The sequence below is a fragment of the Pongo pygmaeus genome, chromosome 8 (genome assembly GCF_028885625.2).
Source record: "Pongo pygmaeus isolate AG05252 chromosome 8, NHGRI_mPonPyg2-v2.0_pri, whole genome shotgun sequence".
Classification (NCBI taxonomy): Eukaryota; Metazoa; Chordata; class Mammalia; order Primates; family Hominidae; genus Pongo; species Pongo pygmaeus.
The window spans coordinates 86,991,235-87,012,702 of NC_072381.2; the positions used below are offsets into that span (position 1 = coordinate 86,991,235).

General features: G+C 33.8%; 1 long non-coding RNA gene across 1 annotated transcript in view; it reads right to left on the reverse strand.

The window, feature by feature from the left end:
• The window catches only part of LOC134740215 (uncharacterized), a 52,580-nt gene extending 32,563 nt beyond the window's left edge, over nucleotides 1-20,017 (reverse strand). The window contains exon 1 of the long non-coding RNA XR_010127512.1: nucleotides 19,954-20,017. This is a non-coding gene — a long non-coding RNA (uncharacterized LOC134740215). The remainder of the gene's footprint in view (nucleotides 1-19,953) is intronic.
• Between the last annotated feature and the right edge of the window lie 1,451 nt (nucleotides 20,018-21,468).

The window sequence follows — 21,468 nt, forward strand, 5'->3', positions numbered from 1 at the left end:
ATAACAATTTGTTTTAAAAGCTTTTGCTTTTAAATCATTCTCTTTCTTTTTCTAAATCTTATACATTTGTGTTTTTTTTTTTCCTTTACTCACTGCAATAACTTATTTAACATGATGTGAACATAGTCACATCACTAAATGGTGGAACCTGGATTCATCATAGGTAGCATGGTTTCAAACACTGTGCTCCTAACCGCTAGAGTAATCTGAGACATAATTTTAACATTCATTGATATATTTTTTAGACAGCATGCCTCTTCTAATTTAGTTAATTTTGGTTGCTTTGCAACTGTGATTATTAAAACGTGTACACATTTTTGAAAACGTAATACTCTAATGTCAAATACAAAAAGCTTTATAGTAAAAAGTACCAATCCTTTGCCCACTCTACCTGATTCCCAGTTCCACTCCCCAGAATACTGCATTTAGTTCTTTAAGTGTATATTCTGGTTTGTGCTTCTGTAATTTTTTGGTTTTTATTTTGGTTGTTAATTTTTTGGTTGTTATTTGAATGTTACATACTATGCAGTGGACAAATTATTTCGATGTAGATTTAGTTAAGTGACACATATTTTCCTTGACTTGCATTCCTTTCCTCCTAAAATATTATTTTTAGTTCCTCCCATTGATAAGTAGTATTCCTGAAGCATTTATTTTATTCTAATAATTATAAAATAAGTGTCTTTATCATTTTCATTAATAATTATTTTAGCTCTCATGTAATACTTCTTCCCCAAATCTAACATAGATGGTTATCTTTTCTAATTCTGTATATAATTGAACTGTCAAAATGGAAAATCAGTAAGTTTTTATATTATTGTGATCAGAGTTTTATTGTAATGTGAAATGATACCTGATAATATATACTACTCTTGTTTAATTTTGTTGATCCTTAAATTTGTACATACATTTCTCTTTTTGTGCTACTTTCCTTTGACATATCCTTAAATTTAACAAATCTGTGTCATACGATAGTCTCTGCACAGATTCTCTCTCCACCGCCTCTCACGTTCATTTCTGCTCTAGATTTGTTACTTTCTGAGGCTTTCCACAGATTTATCCATTCATGATTCATCATTTTTTCCACAACTCTCTTCAGTTGTATTCATTATACCTTATGTCTTCTTTCTAAATGTAATCCTTTGTGTTTCTTGAATTCATCACCAAGTAATTTGCTTAGAGTTTGTGGATAAAACATTTCTTCTATAAATACCTTAAAAAATCTTTAGTTTGCCTTCACATTTGATTGATAGTTTGGCTGTTTACAAAAACGTAGTTTCAAAATAATTTTCCTTTAGAAATGTAAAAGCAGAGCAACATTTCTGTGAGGAGCTTGGCAAAATCCTTCTCCAAACTGCAATGATAAAACTTTACAAACATGACAAAAATGATAAATTTCTGGAAACTGACTCAATGAATATGTTTATTTAAAAAATGCACTAGTGGATCATTGGAAGGGATAGTCAATAAACCCACTTCTACTTCTTCATTTTCTCATCTGTGCATTCTACCATTTTGAGTCACAACAGGACATGATAGTCATTTATATCGGTTTTATAATCTTTATAAGGCATTGCCTCCAAGTCATTATGTCAACTGCATCTTAGAAGGACATAACTATCAACCTGGAATGAACATTCTGTTGAATCTCCAGATATGCATATTAGCTGAAGTCTTGTATGAAGGAAAGACAAAACCATACCCTGAATTTGTGCAGATTTTGGGGCAACATGAATTGCTGCTCCTTTCAGTGTGAAATAGGTTCAATGTAATCAACTTGCCTCTAAGTAACTGATTGATTTTCTCAAGTAATGGACATCAGCAGCAGTTTTTTCCATTCCTTGGTTAAGGGAAACCCATAATGTTGGGCCCATACATAGCCTTGATGTGTACTGCCACAATTACTACTCATGCATTCAGTACTGCAGTAAGGTATGACAGTTTAAACTTACTAGACTATCTCTTCCTGGTGATTGCTTTCTGGAAGGTATCAGTAAGCAAAGATCTTTATGTTTTCTTCCCCACTTAATACGTCTATCCATGCCATGTGCTATTTTCCCATTCCTCCTCCTCCTAATTTTTCTCTCTTTCCCATTTCAGAACTCTGGCCAAACAACCAAGTCAGTCACCATTATCCCTGTGTCCATATATTGTTCTAATCACTGACAATTTCCCTTTCCAAACAAGGTGGATATTCAACAAGGGCATTGCCTGCAACTCTGCCTTTTGGTAACATTTCCCTTCCACCCTTCTTCAGAGCCACCTAATAGTACAATTGTCATGTAGCAGCAGGATCCTTTGGCACTAGTGGATGCTGCAGTGTGCCACTCAGACTTCTCTTCATGTGTGAAGTACTCCTTTCTCTGCCACAAGTGTTCACTACTGTTCATCCCCCAGAACAGCCTGGTACATTCACCCTCAATGGAAGAGCCATGCCTGATCAAATAACCAAACAGCCCCTACCCACATTTGACCTGTGAATCAGCCCAGCATGGAGACTGTGTCTAAGAAACTACAAGCTGCTGCAGCTTAGGCAATTGAGGCACTCACAGGCATTGATGACTACAGCTGAATAAACTGCATGGAGACTACAATACTGTGCCCACCTGGAACCTAGGCAATCCACCCTACCTAAATGACACCCAAAGACACATCTGCAAGTGAAAATTTTTCCCTATGAAAGCTACTCTAAAATATAAGAAAAGGTGACTGTTCCACTAGATGCACAGACATCAACAAAGACACAAGAAAAATTAAAAATCAGGGATGCAGAATACCACCAAATAAATATAATAACTTTGTAGTAACTAACCCCAGAGAATGGAAAAATTTTTAATTGCCTGAAAAGGAATTCATTATAACATTTTTTTTAATTCAGCAAGATAAAGGAAGCACAGACATAAAATTTGAAAAAAATGAGAAATACAATTCTGTATGACAAATTCCAAAGAGTGAAATGTCATTAAAAAAATTTGGAGTTAAAAGCCCCAGTGAGTAAAATGAAAAGTGCAACTGAGGCTTTCAACAGCAGACTATATCAAGGAGAAGAAAAAAGTTTCAGAACTTGATGACAAATATTTTGGAATAATTCTGTCAAGAAAAAAGAAGAAGAAGAAAAAGTAATCAAAGAAAGCCTACAAGATATATGGGACACCATTCTGTGAGCATTTTTTTGCATTGTGGAAGTTATAGAGAGAGAACAGGTGGAAGAAGGCACAGAAATCTTATTTAAAAAAAAATAGATGAAAACTTTCCAAGCCTTGAGAAACATATGGACATCAAAATCCATGAAACTCAAAGAATCCCAAACAAAAGAGGTTCTTTCTAAAGCACATTATAATCATACTGCCAAACTGAAAGACAAAGAGAATCCTAACAGCAGCAAGATAAAAGCAGCAAGTCTAATACAAGGAAATCCCATTAGATTATCAGCAGATTTCTTAACAGAAAACTTGCAGGCCAAAAGAATGGGATTATACATTCAAAGTGCTGAAAGAAAAAAAAATCCTGCCATTAAGTACAGTTATTTTTCAGAAATGAAGAAATAAAGTCTTTTCTAAACAAATGAAGGCTGAGGAAATTTTTCACTAAACCAGACTTTGCAACAACATGCTTAAAAGACTGCTCCGACTAGAAGCAAAATGGAGTTATTACTATGAAATCATATGAAAGTATAACCCTCACTTTTAGAGATAAACTCATAATCAAATTCATAATACACTATTACTATCCTTGTAGTATAGTATATAATCTTTCAAATCTCTAGTAGAAAAGTTAAATTTCAAAATGGTAAGCTATAATCCTAGTTACAATAAGTTGTCAAGAAGACATAAAAAATGTAAATTATGGCAACAAAATTATAAATTTTATGGTGGGGTAAATGTTTGAATTATATGCATGCAATCAAAATTAATTTTTATCAGTTTAAAATATACTTACATAACTATAAGAATTTTTCATGAAAGTGCCAGATTAGTCACAAAGGAAAAAATTACAATATATACACAAATGAGAAAGAGAAAAGAATCAAATCTTACTACTACAGGAAAACACCTAATCATAAAGTTATACAACACAAGAAGAAGAAAAAAACATTTTTTTCTACAAAATATTTAGAAAACAACAGAATGGCAGGAGTAAGCTCTTAGCTATCAGTAATAACCTTGAATGTAAATGGCTTAAATTCTTCAATTAAAAGACACACAGCGGCTGAGTTGATTAAAATAACAAGACTCAACTATATGTTGCCTACAAGAGACTCACTTCAACTATAAGAGTACATATAAACTGAAAGTAAAGGGAAGGAAAATGATATATCACGCAAATTAAAACCAAAAGAAAGGAGGATAGCTATACTTACCAGAGAAAATACAATTCAATCAAAAACTGTAAAAAGATATAAAGGTAACCATCGTATAATGATAAAGGGGCCAATTTAGTCAGAGGTTATAAAAATTGTAAAAATATTGGCACCCAACACAAGAGCACCAAAATATATGAAGCAAATATAACTAAAATATTTGCTAACTAAAGAGAGAGATAGACTTCAATTCAGTAATAGCAGGGAAGTTCAACAACCACATTCAGTAATGGACAGATCATCCAGACAGAGAATCAACAACAAAAAAATGAGATTTAAACTGTATCCTAAATCAAATGAACCTTATAGACACAGAAGTTCTATGATGGAAGTTCATAACAATAAATGTCTGCATCAAAAAAATTAGAAAGATCTTCAATAAACAACCTAACATTGCACATCCAAGAACTAGAAAGACCAGAGCAAAATTAATCCAAAATAACTATAATAAAAGAAATAATAAAGATCACAGCAGAAATACACAAAATAGAGCTTAATAAAGGAAAGCAAATAAAACAGTTTTTTCCAAAAAAAGATAAAATTGACTCCTTTAACTAAACAAAAAATATGGATAATTTTCAAACAAATGCAATCAGAGATGAAAAAGAAGGTATTTAAAACTGATAGCACAGGAACACAAAGAAACTATTATAAAAAACTATACACCAACAAATTGAGAAACCTAGAAGAAATGTATACATTCCTGAACATATACAACCTACCAAAATAGAGTCAGCAAGAAATAGAAAATCTAAACAGAACAATAACAACTAATAAGAATAAATCAGTAATAAAAAGTTTATCAGCAAAGAAAAACCCAAGACCTGATAGTTTCACTGCTGAATTTTAACAAACATTTAAAAAACCAATACCATTTTTATATAACCACTTCTAGGTTTCTCAATTTTTTTGGCATATAGATGTTTCAAAGTCTTTCAAATTCATTTCATGAGGCCAGCATCACCCTAATATCAGAACCAGACAAGGATACAGTAAAGAAAAAGAAGTACAGGCCAATTCCCTTGATGAACATAATGGTAAAAATTCTTAACAGAATACCAGCAAATGAAAAATCAAAAGCACATTAAAGTGATTATTCACCATAATGAATTGGGATTTATTCCAGGGATGCAAGGATGATTCACATATGCAAATCAATAAATATGATACATCACATCAACAGAGTAAAGAACCAGCAATATATAATCGTTTCAATAAATGCACAAAAAACATTTGATAAAATTCAACACCCTCTCATGATTGAAAACTCTCAACCAATTAGGTATAGTAAAGATCTATCTCTATGTAATACAGGCCCTATGTGGCAAACCTACAGCTAATATCCTGAACGGGTAAAAGTTGAAAGCTTTTCTTTGAAGTTCAGGAACAAGAAACGACTTTCAGTCAACATAGTTCTAGAAGTCCCAGCCAGGGTAAGTAAGCAAGAAAAAAGAAATAAAGTGCATCCAAATTGGAAAGGAGAAAATTAAATTGTCCCTGTTGGTAGAATACATGATTTTATATATACAAAACACTAAATATTCCACTAAAAGCTATTAAAACTAATAAATATATTCAGTAAATTTCAGTGTACAAAATTAACACACAAAATTCAGTAGCATTTCTCTATGCTAATAGTAAAGTATCTAAAAAAAAATCAAGAAAGCAATTTCATTTACAATTACTACAAAAAATTACCTGTGAATAAATATAACCAAGGAAGTAAATGATATATACAATGAAAGCTGAGTATTGATGAAAGAAAATGAAGACTATATAAATAAGTGAAAAGATATTATTTCTTCATGGTTTGGAAGAAGGTATATTGTTAAAACCTCCACACTAGTCAAAGCTAACTACAGATTCAGTTAAATCCCCATCAAAATACCAATGACATTTTTTGCAGAAATAGAAAAAAAATTCTAAAGTTTCTGTGGAACCACAGAAGAATTCAGATAACCAAAGCTATATTGAGCAAAAAGAACAAAACTTGTGGTGTCACACTATTTGACTTCAAAACATATTACAAAGCCATAGTAACCAAAACAGCATGGCATCAGCAAAATAGACACACAGACCAATGGAACAGAATGGGGAACCCAGAAATCAATCCATACTCATACAACCAATTGATTTTTGACAAAAGCAACAAAAATACACATTGGAGTAAAAATAGTCTCTTTAATAAATGGTGCTATGAAAACTGGATATTCTCATGCAGAAGAATGAAACAAGCCCCTATCTCTCAAAATATACTTAAGTCAACTCAAAATAAATTAAATACTTAAATATAAGATGCAAAACTATAAAACTATTGGAAGAAAACATGTGAAAAGTGCTTCACAAAATTGGTCTGGCCAAGAATATTTGTACAATAACTCAAAAGCACAGGCAAAGAAAGCAAAACTAAAGAAATAAGATTATATAAAACTAAACAGCTTGTGAACAACAAAGAAAACATCAACAGAGTTAATGACAACCTATAAAATGGGAGAAAATATTTGCAAATTATGCATCTTACGGGAGGTTAATATCCAGAATATATAGGAATTCAAACAAATCAATTGCAAACAAACACTCTAATTTTAAAATAGGCAAAATAAATACACATTTCTCAAAAGTAGACATACAAGTGAGCAGCAAGTTTATGAAAAAATGCTTAGCATCACTGTATTAGTTGATTCTCATGCTGCTATACCTAAGACTGAACAATTTATAAGGGAAAGAGGGTTATAATTGACTTGCAGTTCCACCTGCCGGGCGAGGCCTCAGGAAACTTACAAGAATGGTGGAAGGGGAGTCAAACCGGTCTTTTTTCACAAGGCAGCAGAAGAGTGTGGTGCTGAGCAAAGGGGGAAGCCCTTGTAAAACCATCAGATCTTGTTGGAATTCACTCACTATCACGAAAACAGCATGGGGAGAGTGGGAGAACCGTCCCCATAATTCAATCATCTCCACTTTGTCTTGCCCTTGACATGTGGGGATTATCACAATTGAAGATGAGATTTAGGTGGGGACAAACACCCAAACCATATCAGTCACTAATCATCAGGGAGGTAAATTTCAAAACCACAACAAAATATCCCTTCACATCTATCCGAATGTCTATTATTCAGATTAAAAAAAAAAACAAGTGCTGGTATAAATGTGGAGAAATAATAACTCATATACTATTGGTAGAAATGTAAATTATTACTTCCATTATGAGAAACAGTATGGGGATTTTCAAAAAATTAAAAGTAGAACTACCATATGGATCCTGAAATCCTATTACTGTGTGTTTATCCAAAAGAGATGAAATCATTATCTCAAAGAGATAACTGGACTTCCATGTTTATTGCAGCACTATTCACAATAGCCAAGCTATGGAGCAACCTAATTGTCCATCAATGAATGAATGCATAAAAAATATATATATACACACACACATACATGTGTATATGTATATACACACACACATACATGTGTATATGTATATACACACACACATACATGTGTATATGTATATACACACACATACATGTGTATATGTATATACACACACACATACATGTGTATATGTATATACACACACAATGAAACACTGTTCAGCCACAAAAAGGAATAAAATCTTGTCATTTGCAGCAACCTGGATAAACTCAGAGGACATTATGCTAAGTGAAATAAGGCAGCACAGAGAGACAAACACCACATAATTTCACATAGCTGCAAAATTTAAAAATCTGGTTCCAATGAAATAGAAAGTAGCATAAGTGGTCACCAGAATTGGTCAAGGGTGAAAAATTACAGATACATAGGAATAATAAGACATGGTATTCTATTACATAGTAAGGTGATTACAGTTCAAATGTTATATTGTACATTTCAAAATATCCAGAAGAGAAGAATTTGAATGGTCTTACCACAAACAAATGATAAATGTTTGAGGTAACTGATAACCTAATTAACCTGACTCTATCATTATACAATGTATACATGTTAGAAATATCACAACATACTCTACAAGCTTTTACCATTATTATGTGTTAATTAACAATAAAATAAACCTTTAAAAGTTGAAATTATCCGTGGGCTCACCATGTAACTTTCTGTTTTGTCAATGGCTCCCATCATTCAATGTCTCTTCTATAATATCGGAAAGTGGTTTATCCAGTTTCTCACTTGTTTATAGCAGATCTAGACTATTACCAGTTTCTCTGCTATATACAGCAGCAGAAAACTGATTTTATTTTAATGAAAATAGTCCTCATTCAGTAAGCACTGTAAATATTTTCAGAGAAATATTTTTTGTTTACTCACAGTAAATACAGAAATTTTAGATTTAATTGATTTGCATATTCTATGTTAGATTTCACATGATCAGAAATATGTTAGACAACAATAGAATGTAACAATACTACAAATGTTATTCAAAATTATTTCAATTAATGCAAATTATTAGGACAAATATGCTATTTGTAAAATTACCTCAGACTACTTGAAAGAAAATAAGCAAAATAAGCTATAGATAGCTATGCTTAAATTTTAATTCTTGAAATTGCTACTGAATTATTGTAGCAATATATATATATGTATTTGCTAACTGAGAAATAAAAATTAATATCTTGCTTTTATATAGCCTAAAAACATTTCCCTATATATTGAGTTGGGCATGTACAATCTTTCTAAGAAGGGGCAATGTAGGGATTTTTAACCCCTTTTGCAGTGAAATAAATAAAAAAACAGTAAATTAGTGATGACTAAATGGGTATCTCAGTTTAAACTTGGTAAAATAAAATTTTAATTAGTTCTTTTTACACAATAATTTTATCTTTCATACACAGCTTTTATGTGATATTGCATTATGGTCATAAATTATATGATACTTTCATCTTTCTCACCTTTAACATCTAAAGCCCCGATTTTAATAAAAATAATTGTTTACATAGCCTTCTTTATGACTATCAACCTTGGATTTATCTTGTGAAAATATCTTTTTACATATATGTATACATCCTCCCTGTTTTCCAAGAAAAAAATTTCAAATATTGTTTTTTGGTCTGTGTATGTTATTATATCTATTATCCGAGTTTTGAAAATTATTCTGCTACAGCAATCCTTTGTTTTAGGGTTCTAGCAGCAGCTTCAATATTTATATTAAATGCTTATTATTTTGACAGTTCAAAGTCATTAAAATGACAGATTACTAGTTTGACTTTAGAAACCATTGGCATAAAAGGAGTAATGCGTATCTTGCAAAATTTACTGTGCAAAATGGAAGCAAATATATTTAAAGCTGTCAATGTTAATTGTATCTTTTTCTGGATGAGCAATAAATAAGTGCTGTTCTGATAACAATGGTGACATGACATAGGATAAGAGCAGGCATTAGAAAAGCGAGCAGTTCATTTTAGTCACTACGTCCAAATAGTAAACATTTTCTCTAAATCATACTAAGGTTTCCTTGAAAGTACTGTCAAATACTCATTAAATTTCTCTACATTTCTTTGATGTAACATGTACTGAATGTGTTTTCACCTTTATTTCTACAATTCAGTTATATCAAGTGAATTTTAGAATGTAGACACAAATGATTGTATTTTGTCATTTTATTTTCTTTTATTATTATTATACTTTAAGTTTTAGGGTACATGTGCACAATGTGCAGGTTAGTTACATATGTATACATGTGCCATGCTGGTGTGCTGCACCCATTAACTCGCCATTTAGCATTAGGTATATCTCCTAATGCTATCCCTTCCCCCTACCCCCACCCCACAACAGTTCCCAGAGTGTGATGTTCTCCTTCCTGTGTCCATGTTTTCTCATTGTTCAGTTCCCCTCTATGAGTGCGAACATGCAGTGTTTGGTTTTTTGTCCTTGAGAGAGTTTACTGAGAATGATGATTCCCAATTTCATCCATGTCCCTACAAAGGACATGAACTCATCATTTTTTTATGGCTGCATAGTATTCCATGGTATGTATGTGCCACATTTTCTTAATCCAGTCTATCATTGTTGGATATTGGGGTTTGTTCCAAGTCTTTGCTATTGTGAATAGTGCCACAATAAGCATACGTGTGCATGTGTCTTTATAGCAGCATGATTTATAGTCCTTTGGGTATATACCCAGTCATGGGATGGCTGGGTCAAATGGTATTTCTAGTTCTAGATCCCTGAGGAATTGCCACACTGACTTCCACAATGGTTGAACTAGTTTACAGTCCTACCAACAGTGTAAAAGTGTTCCTATTTCTCCACAGCCTCTCCAGCACCTGTTGTTTCCTGACTTTTTAATGATTGCCATTCTAACTGGTGTGAGATGGTATCTCATTGTGGTTTTGATTTGCATTTCTCTGATGGCCAGTGATGAGCATTTTCTCATGTGTCTTTTGGCTGCATAAATGTCTTCTTTTGAGAAGTGTCCCTTCATATCCTTCGCCCACTTTTTGATGGGGTTGTTTGTTTTTTTCTTGTAAATTTGTTGGAGTTCATTATAGATTCTGGATATTAGCCCTTTGTCAGATGAGTAGGTTGCGAAAATTTTCTCCCATTTTGTAGGTTGCCTGTTCACTTTGATGGTAGTTTCTTTTGCTATGAAGAAGCTTTTTGGTTTAATGAGATCCCATTTGTCAATTTTGGCTTTTGTTGCCATTGCTTTTGGTGTTTTAGACATGAAGTCCTTGCCCATGCCTATGTCCTGAATGGTAATGCCTAGGTTTTCTTCTAGGGTTTTTATGGTTTTAGGTCTAACGTTTAAGTCTTTAATCCATCTTGAATTAATTTTTGTATAAGGTGTAAGGAAGGGATCCAGTTTCAGCTTTCTACATATGGCTAGCCAGTTTTCCCAGCACCATTTATTAAATAGGGAATCCTTTCCCCATTGCTTGTTTTTGTCAGGTTTGTCAAAGATCAGAGATAGTTGTAGATATGCAGCATTATTTCTGAGGACTCTGTTCTGTTCCATTGATCTATATCTCTGTTTTGGTACCAGTACCATGCTGTTTTGATTACTGTAGCCTTGTAGTATAGTTTGAAGTCAGGTAGTGTGCTGCCTCCAGCTTTGTTCTTTTGGCTTAGGATTGACTTGGCGATGCGGGCTCTTTTTTGGTTCCATATGAACTTTAAAGTAGTTTTTTCCAATTCTGTGAAGAAAGTCATTGGTAGCTTGATGGGGATGGCATTGAATCTATAAATTACCTTGGGCAGTATGGCCATTTTCACGATATTGATTCTTCCTACCCATGAGCATGGAATGTTCTTCCATTTCTTTGTATTCTCTTTTATTTCATTGAGCAGTGGTTTGTAGTTCTCCTTGAAGAGGTCCTTCACGTCCCTTGTAAGTTGGATTCCTAGGTATTTTATTCTCTTTGAAGCAATTGTGAATGGGAGTTCACTCATGATTTGGCTCTCTGTTTGTCTGTTATTGGTGTATAAGAATGCTTGTGATTTTTGTACATTGATTTTGTATCCTGAGACTTTGCTGAAGTTGCTTATCAGTTTAAGGAGATTTTGGACTGAGACAATGGGGTTTTCTAGATATACAATCATGTCATCTGCAAACAGGGACAATTTGACTTCCTCTTTTCCTAATTGTATACCCTTTATTTCCTTCTCCTGCCTAATTGCCCTGGCCAGAACTTCCAACACTATGTTGAATAGGAGTGGTGAGAGAGGGCATCCCTGTCTTGTGCCAGTTTTCAAAGGGAATGCTTCCAGTTTTTGCCCATTCTGTATGATATTGGCTGTGGGTTTGTCATAGATAGCTCTTATTATTTTGAGATATGTCCCATCAGTACCTAATTTATTGAGGGTTTTTAGCATGAAGCGTTGTTGAATTTTGTCAAATGCCTTTTCTGCATCTATTGAGATAATCATGTGGTTTTTGTCTTTGGTTCTGTTTACATGCTGGATTACATTTATTGATTTGCGTATATTGAACCAGCCTTGCATCCCAGGGATGAAGCCCACTTGATCATGGTGGATAAGCTTTTTGATGTGCTGCTGGATTCTGTTTGCCAGTATTTTATTGAGGATTTTTGCATCAATGTTCATCAAGGATATTGGTCTAAAATTCTCTATTTTGGTTGTGTCTCTGCCCGGCTTTGGTATCAGGATGATGCTGGCCTCATAAAATGAGTTAGGGAGGATTCCCTCTTTTTCTATGGATTGGAATAGTTTCAGAAGGAATGGTACCAGTTCCTCCTTGTACCTCTGATAGAATTCGGCTGTGAATCCATCTGGTCCTGGACTCTTTTTGGTTGGTAAGCTATTGATTCTTGCCACAATTTCAGAGCCTGTTATTGGTCTATTCAGAGATTCAACTTCTTCCTGGTTTAGTCTTGGGAGAGTGGATGTGTCGAGGAATTTATCGATTTCTTCTAGATTTTCTAGTTTATTTGCATAGAGTTGTTTGTAGTATTCTCTGATGGTAGTTTGTATTTCTGTGGGATCGGTGGTGATATCCCCTTTATCATTTTTTATTGCGTCTATTTGATTCTTCTCTCTTTTTTTCTTTATTAGTCTTGCTAGCAGTCTATCAATTTTGTTGATCCTTTCAAAAAACCAGCTTCTGGATTCATTAATTTTTTGAAGGGTTTTTTGTGTCTCTATTTCCTTCAGTTCTGCTCTGATTTTAGTTATTTCTTGCCTTCTGCTAGCTTTTGAATGTGTTTGCTCTTGCTTTTCTAGTTCTTTAATATGTTGTCTGAAGTTGCTGAATACCTGTGAGATGTTAACATTTAGTGTATATTGGGATGTGTAGCCAGAGAACACTTAATCTGATTACAGCAGGATTGATGGGTCAGGTAAGAGGCTAAAATGTAAAAAGTAAAGTACTGAAATAATTGCAGAGAGAAGCAGACTTCTAAATTTTGTGTGATATTTTAAAAGAATAAAATGTTGATTTAAAAAAGTTAACGACAAGGCCAGGTGCCGTGGCTCATGCCTGTAATCCTAGCACTTTGGGAGGCCGAGGCAGGCAGATCACGAGGTCAGGAGATTGAGACCATCCTGGCGAACACGGTGAAACCCTGTCTCTACTAAAAATACAAAAAATTAGCCAGGCGTGGTGGCAGCCAGCTGTAGTCCCAGCTGCTCAGGAGGCTGAGGCAGGAGAATGGTGTGAACCTGGGAGGCGAGGCTTGCAGTGAGCTGAGATCGTACCACTGCACTCCAGCCTGGGTGACAGAGTGAGACTCCGTCTCAAAAAAAAAAAAAGTTAACCACAATGCCATATAGTAAGAATATATAAAGAATAATACCATCTTACAAATATCAATGTTTCAGTTGGTTAATGCTTTCGTTGATTCAGCAATCTTGTACTGAATATTCAAGGCCTTATATAGGGAGCTACATCATAAGTAGTACAGGCAGTTGTTCAAGTCGTGAATGATTATGAAGATTATAGAATTAGTGGAGATGATGTTAAGGACTACAGTGTAACTAAAGGTATTAGAGATATTCAGATTCCATAGGTGTTTCAGAGGAAAGAGAAATAGCTTTAAACAAAAATTTTAGAAAAAATGGAATTGGTGCTGCCTTCCTCCTTCCAAGGTGACCTCAGCACATTTCACCAGGATTTCCCCCAGCCACCCCCAATACAACTGGTGCCTACACTTTTCACTGGGACATTTATGGGAAAGCTCACTGGTGTGACTCTGCCCAGCTTTGTCCTCCTGACCATGGACTGAACAGGGAACTCAGGTCACTGGGTATTCTACAGACCAACCCATCACCTCAATCACCAGAGAGCACATCTTAGTAAAGAAAGATCAAGCTCATACCCATCTGATTGTGCCACAGGCAGCTCTTAGCTATCAGAGCCAACTGTTAGCCTGGAGGGTGAGTTCAGACAAGCAAGTCAATATATAATAATGACAATTTCAATTCAACAAGATATTACTAGATATTACTATCCTTTTTTTTTTTTTTTGAGACAGAGTCTCGCTCTTTCGCCCAGGCCGGAGTACAGTGGCGCTATCTCAGCTCACTGCAAGCTCCGCCTCCCGGGTTCACGTCATTCTCCTGCCTCAGCCTACTATCCTAAAAATATATATGCACCCAACACAGGAGCACCCACATTCTTAAAACAAATACTACTAGACCTGAGAAAAGAGATAGACAGCAATGCAATAATAGCAAAAGACTTCAACACACTGGTAATGGCACCAGACAGATCAACAAGGCAGAAAATCAACAAAGAAACTTGAATTATACTAGATTCTATACAAAATGTACCTAACAGACATTTACCATTCATTCTACTCAAGAACTTTAGAATATACACTTTCCTCATCTGTGCATGGAACATTCTCCCAAATAGATATTATGTTTGGCCATAAGGCAAGTTTCACTATATTCAAACTATATTCAAAAAAAAAATTGAAATTGTATTAAGTATCTCCTTGGACCACAGTGATATAAAGTTAGAAATCAATACCAAGAAAAACTCTCAAAACTCCACAAATGTGGCTGAGCATGGTGACTCATGCCTGTAATCACAGTGCTTTGGTAGGCTGAGATGGGAGGATCACTTGTGGCCAGGAGTTTTAGACTAGCAAGACCCCATCTTTTTGTATTTTTTTGTAAAAGAAAATTTAAAAACAATTAGCTGGGCATGGTGGCACATGACTGTAGTCCCAACTACTTGTGAGGCTGAGGCCAGAGGATCACTTGAGCTCAGAAGATTGAGGCTGCAGTGAGCTAAGATCATGCGACTGCATTACAGCCTGGATGACAGAGGGAGGATTTGTTTAAAAAAAAAAGCTATTCAAATTTATTTATTTATGAAAACTAAGCAACTTGCTGCTGAATGATCTTTGAGTAAATGACAATATTAAGGCAGAAATAAAAAAAAGTTAATGAATTACACTACAGGCACAACATACCAAAACACCTGGGATACAGCAAAAGCAGCACTATGAGGAAGGCTTATAGCATTAAATGCCTACATCAAAATGACAGAAATATATCAAATTATCAACTTAATGTCACACCTCAAGGGCCTAGAAAAGGAAAGAACAAACCTAAGCCAAACTTAGCAGAAGAAAAGAAACGACAAAGATCAGGTCAGAATTAATTGAGACTGAGACCATAAAAACAATGCAACATATCAATGAAATAAAAAGTTGGTTGTTTGAAAGGATAAACAAAATTGACAGACTGCTAGCTAAATTAACCAAGGGGAAAAAAAAAGAAAATTTCAAGTAAACACAGTCAAAAATGGTAAATGCGACATTCTAACTGATACCACAGAAATATAAAAGATAACCAGAAACTACTATGAGCATTTCTATGTGAACAAACTTATCACCCTAGAGTAAATGGACAAATTTCTGGAAACATACAGCCTCATAAGACTGAACCAGAAAGAAACAGACATCCTAAGCAAACCAATAATGAGTAATAAAATTGAAGCAGTAATTTTTAAAAAATTCTTTTTTTCCCTGAAAAAATAAGCTCAGAACCAGACAGGTTCACAGCCAAATTTTAACAGATGCACTATGAAGAGCTGTTATCAATTTTACTGAAATTATTCCAAAAAATCAGGAGGAGGAATTCCTCCCGAATTCATTTTACAAAACCAACGTTACTCTAATATCAAAATCAGGCAAGTACACACATACGAAAAGAAAATTACAGACCAATAACCCTGATGAACATGGATGCAAAACTCAGCAAAACACTAACAAACCAAATCTAACAAAACATCAAAAAGATAATACATGATCAAATATATTTTATTCTAGGGATGCAAGGATGGCCCAACATAGGCAAATGAATCAATATGATTCACCACATAAACAGAATTTAAAATGAAAACCATATGATCATCTCAATAGATGCAGAGAAGGCATTCAATAATATCCGAAGTATATTCATTGTAAAAACCCTCAACAATCTAGGTCTCAGAGGAACATACCTCAAAATAATTAGTCATGTATGACAAAGCCACAACAAACATCACACTAAATGGGGAAAAGCTGAAGCATTTCCCAGAACTAGAACAAGACAAAATACCCATTTTCACTACTCCTACATGATGTAGTATTGGAAGTCCTAGCCAGTGCAAACAGTCAAGAGAAAGAAATAAAAGGCATCAAAGTTGGAAAAGATGAAATAAGATTATCTCTTTCTACAGATGACATAATCTTATACCTAGAAAACCCTAAAGACTCCTCCAAAAGACTCCTAAACTTGAAAATGATGACTTCAGGATACAAAATCAACATATAAAAATCAGTAGCATTTTCATAAAACAAGATCGTTAAAGCTGAGAACAAAATCAAGAACCCAACCCTAACTATAGAAACACTGTTACACTGTTGGTGGGAGTGTAAATTAGTTCAACCATTGTGGAAGCCAGTGTGGTGATTCCTTAGGGATCTAGAACCAGAAATACCATTTGACCCAGCGATCCCATTACTAGGTATACACCCAAAGGATTATAAATCATTCTACTATAAAGACACATGCACATGTATGTTTACTGCAGCACTGTTCACAATAGCAAATACTTGGAACCAACCCAAATGCCCATCAATGATAGACTGGATAAAGAAAATGTGGCACATATACACCAAGGAATACTGTGTAGCCATAAAAAAGGATGAGTTCATGACCTTTGCAGGGCCATGGATGAAGCTGGAAACATCATTCTCAGCAAACTAACACAGCAACAGAAAACCAAACACCTCATGTTCTCACTCATAAGTGGGAGTTTAATAATGAGAACACATGGACACAAGGAAGGGAACATCACACATCGGAGCCTGTCAGGGGTGGGGGGCTAATGGAGGGATAGCATTAGGAGAAATACCTAATGTAGATGGCTGGTTGATGGGTGCAGCAAACCACCACGGCATGTATATGCTTAGGTAACAAACCTGCACATTCTGCACATGTATCCTAGAACTAGAGTATAATAAAAAAACTCAATCCTATTTATAATGGCCACAAAATAAAATAAAATGCATAGGAATACCTTTAACCAAGGAAATGAAAGACCTCTTCAATGTGTACCACAAAACACTGCTGAAATTGTAGATGACACAAATGAAAAAAAATCCCATGCTCACTTATTAAAAGGATATATTATTAAAATGACCATACTGCTTAAAGCAACTTACAGATTCAATCAAATTACCAATGCTATTGTTCATAGAATTAGAAAAAACAATCCCAAAATTCATATGTAACCAAAAAAGAAAGTAAAGAGCCAGAGAAATCATAAGCAAAAAGAACAAAGCTGGATGCATCACATTAGCTAACTTTAAATTATGTTACAAGGCTATAGTAACCAAAACAGCATTGTACTGATATGAGCATAGATACATAGATCAATGTAACAGAATAGAGAATCCAGAAATAAAGCCACATACCTGCAACCAACTGACTTTCATCAAAGAAAAAAAAAAGTACAGTGGGAAAGGATACCATGTGTAGTAAACGGTGCTGGGAAAACTGAATAGCCATGGGTGGCAGAATTAAACTGGATCTCTAATTAACTCACAGTGGATTAAAGGCTTAAATGTAAGACCTGAAACTATAAAAATCCCCAAAGGAAACCTAGAAAACACTCTTTGGGACATTGGCCAAGGCAACGACTTTATGACTAAGATCGCAAAAGCAAATGCAACAAAAATAAAAATAGACAAATTGGACTTAATGAAACCAAAAAGTTTCCACACATCCAATTAAACTAAACATCTGCTCATCAAAAGAAATAATTAACATAGTAAATAGACAACCTCCAGAATGAGAGATAATACTTGCCCACCATGCATCTGAGAAAGTACAAATATCCAGAATCTAGGATAAAGTCACACAACTCCAGAAAAGAAAATCAAATAAACCTATTAAAAAGTGGCCAAACGCCATAAATAGACATTTCTCAAAATAAGACATACAAAGTGACCAACAAACATATGAAAAAACGCTCCACATCACTCATCATCAGAGAAATGCAAATGAAAACCACAGTGTGATACAGTATTACACCAGTTACAATGGCTATTCTATAAAAAGTTAGAAAACAACAGATGCTAGTGAGGCTATGAGGAACAGGGAATGCCTATACACAGTTGGTGGGAATCTAAATTAGTATTGTCTGTATGGAAAAACAGTATGGATATTTCTCAAAGAACTAAAAATAGTTGTACCATTTTACCCAGCAACCTTACTACTAGGTATCTACTCAAAGTAATAGTAATCATTATATCAAAAAGCCATCAGCACTTCTATGTTTACTGGAGCACTATTCATCATAATAAACTCATAGAATCAATCTGTGTCCCTCAACAGATGATTGGATTTTAAAATGTGGTATATACACACCATGGAATACTATGCAGCCATAAAAAATAATGAAATCATGTCTTTTGCAACAACATGGATGGAGCTGGAGGCCCTTATTCCAAGTAACTCAGAAATGTAAGTAACTCAAAAATCGAAAATCAAATATCACTTGTACTCACTTGTAAGTGTGAACTAAACAGTGGGTAAACATGGACATACATAGGGAATTAATAGACACTGGAGAATCCAAAAGAGGGGAGACTGGTAGCGAAATGAGGGTTGAAAAATTACCTATTGAGAACAATGTTCACTATTCAGGTCATGGGTACACTAAGAGCCCAAATCTCCACACTGCAAATCTGCACATGTATCCCCGAATCTATAAAAATAAAAATTAGAAATTATGTAGTTTTATAGAATATAATATTTCAATCAGATGCAATGGTAAAGTGCCATTTGTGTGGAGTTTTAAGGGATATTGAAGAATAGGTCTGGAATATTGAAAAGCAGGTCTTTAACATTGTTTACCCTGCATTTTTTGAAGGAGAGATTCTCCTTAACAGACATGATTATTTACTTACCTTTAAAGGTATTCTTTTCAGTTTATCAGGTGTCCTTTCATGGCCTGCATGAAGTCTGGCATGCAGTAATTTAATTGCATTGGGAAGCAGGTACCATAACTGAACACCTTGCACTCTTGTTTTAAAGACAATGTGGAATAATGAACTGTCCTATGTTTTGGGGGTCAGACAGACTTTGGTTAAAATCTCATTTTCCAACACATTAGCTCCAGTAAATTATTTCCGTTGGGCAAGCAAATATTTGATGCTGATATCAGACCTCAAGTTTCACTGAATCTTGATAAATGCTTGAGTGGTTAAAATGATTTAAAATGATAGTTATACACCACATTTTAAAATCCAGTCATCTATTGAGGGACACAGAGACTTATGTTTCAAATTTGAACAACTTCCACCGTAAGGTGTAAATTATATTTCTCTCTATATTATCATTTATTACTATGAGTTATTGAGCATAAATCTATTCCCAGAATGGAATCTCTGCTGAACATATTTATAAATCTGAATTCCCCACACTGTAGAATGAGAAGCATGTGGTCATTCTTTGAGTTCTGTCTGAAATACTCAGGATTTTTTCCCCTCTCATTCTTTTTCCACATTATTTACCATAGTACCTCATGAATTGGATACAAACAAAAAAATTCCTCTTGAATTAGGAAAATAATGAAAGCAGTTAACAAGTACATGCTTCATAATTTAGTACACTATTCATTCCTGTCAGTAATAAGGCATTACCTGGAAATCACTTAAATGATGATAGCTCTATGCCTTTCTTCCATAAGGAGAAATCAGCTGTACACGATAATAAAATCTGCGGAACCTAGATAGTCAATTGAAAGGAAAAACAATTTAAGTCAGGCAAAACCCAATTCTACTTATTTTTTTGAGAAAAAGATTAAGCAAAAAATCAAAATCGATTGTATGACAATGACTCAAAGAAGAAAGAAAATTAAAACTTGTGTATATTTTTAAATATTTAACAAAGTGTTACATTAATAAAAATGTTTCAAAAATTTTTATCTTAGTGGTAAAAGTAAGATGTTATAAAAAAGTACGTTTTTCAAAAGAGTTTCGTCTATATTCACATACAATTGGCTTTCAGTCTTAAACAAAAAATGTATGAATGGCAAAATATAATTCTGATTTTTATGTTTGTCAAATAGTTTTAATTAATATTTGATTTAGAGAAATGTATTTCTTGGAATTCTTAGTGATTTCTGTGTATATAAAATAAATATATTTTTAAATGATATGTAAGACTAAGATAATCATTTTAATGGATAGATAATCTGGAATATAATCCTGCTTTTCTATGAGTTAGACAAGCTATAATGCAAATAACTTATGTAATATTTAACTTAAAATTGATTGAAACAATGTAAAGTGTTTGGTATATATCTTAGAGCAGCACCTCGTCTAGAAGTTAGATTATTTTCCCTCTCCAAATATCCACATTAGGCAAAATACATGTGGCATCATGACAACTGGATGGAAAATTTTAGCTTGAATAATTTTTTAATATATCAGGATAATGCTTTTTACTAGTATCCAATAGTTTTAAACCATAACATTTTTCCTATTCCTGGTTCCTCAAAATATTGCATAATTTAATTTATTTCCAAATAATGTACCTAAAATATATTTGCTTCTCTGCCATTCAGATACATAATTTCATAAGTTTAAATTTATAATATATATGGATTTATCAAGGCATATACATAAAACCGATGTTTAAAAAAATTGAATGTTTGCAACAGCATATATTCTAGATGCTATTTTAAAGACATTCTGAAAACATTAAAGTATAATATTTGTATAATGTGCAAATCCAAACTTTTGGAGACAATACTTATATTAAAATAATTTGTTGATACAATTAAGCAAAATCCTTTGATACCTGATTATAACATGTGCAAAAACAAAATTATAGACAAATGAACATATACATCAGTTCCAAATACTGCAGTCAATCTTCTCTTTAAGTATCGAATGTAAGGTCTCAAAAATGGGACAATAAATATTTAATATATCATAAAAATTACCACCTAAAAAATAATGTTTCAATTTAAAAACTTTTTTATTTCAATCAGAAATGGTAATATAATGAAGACCAATACTACTTTTAAAAATTCTTAAGTACTTAACTGTAAATTTTAATTTTCTTTAATAGGAATAGAATAATAAGACTCAGAACTTATTCTGAATACATTGACTTCGCTAGTATTCATCAAAACACTATGTGGGATCAAG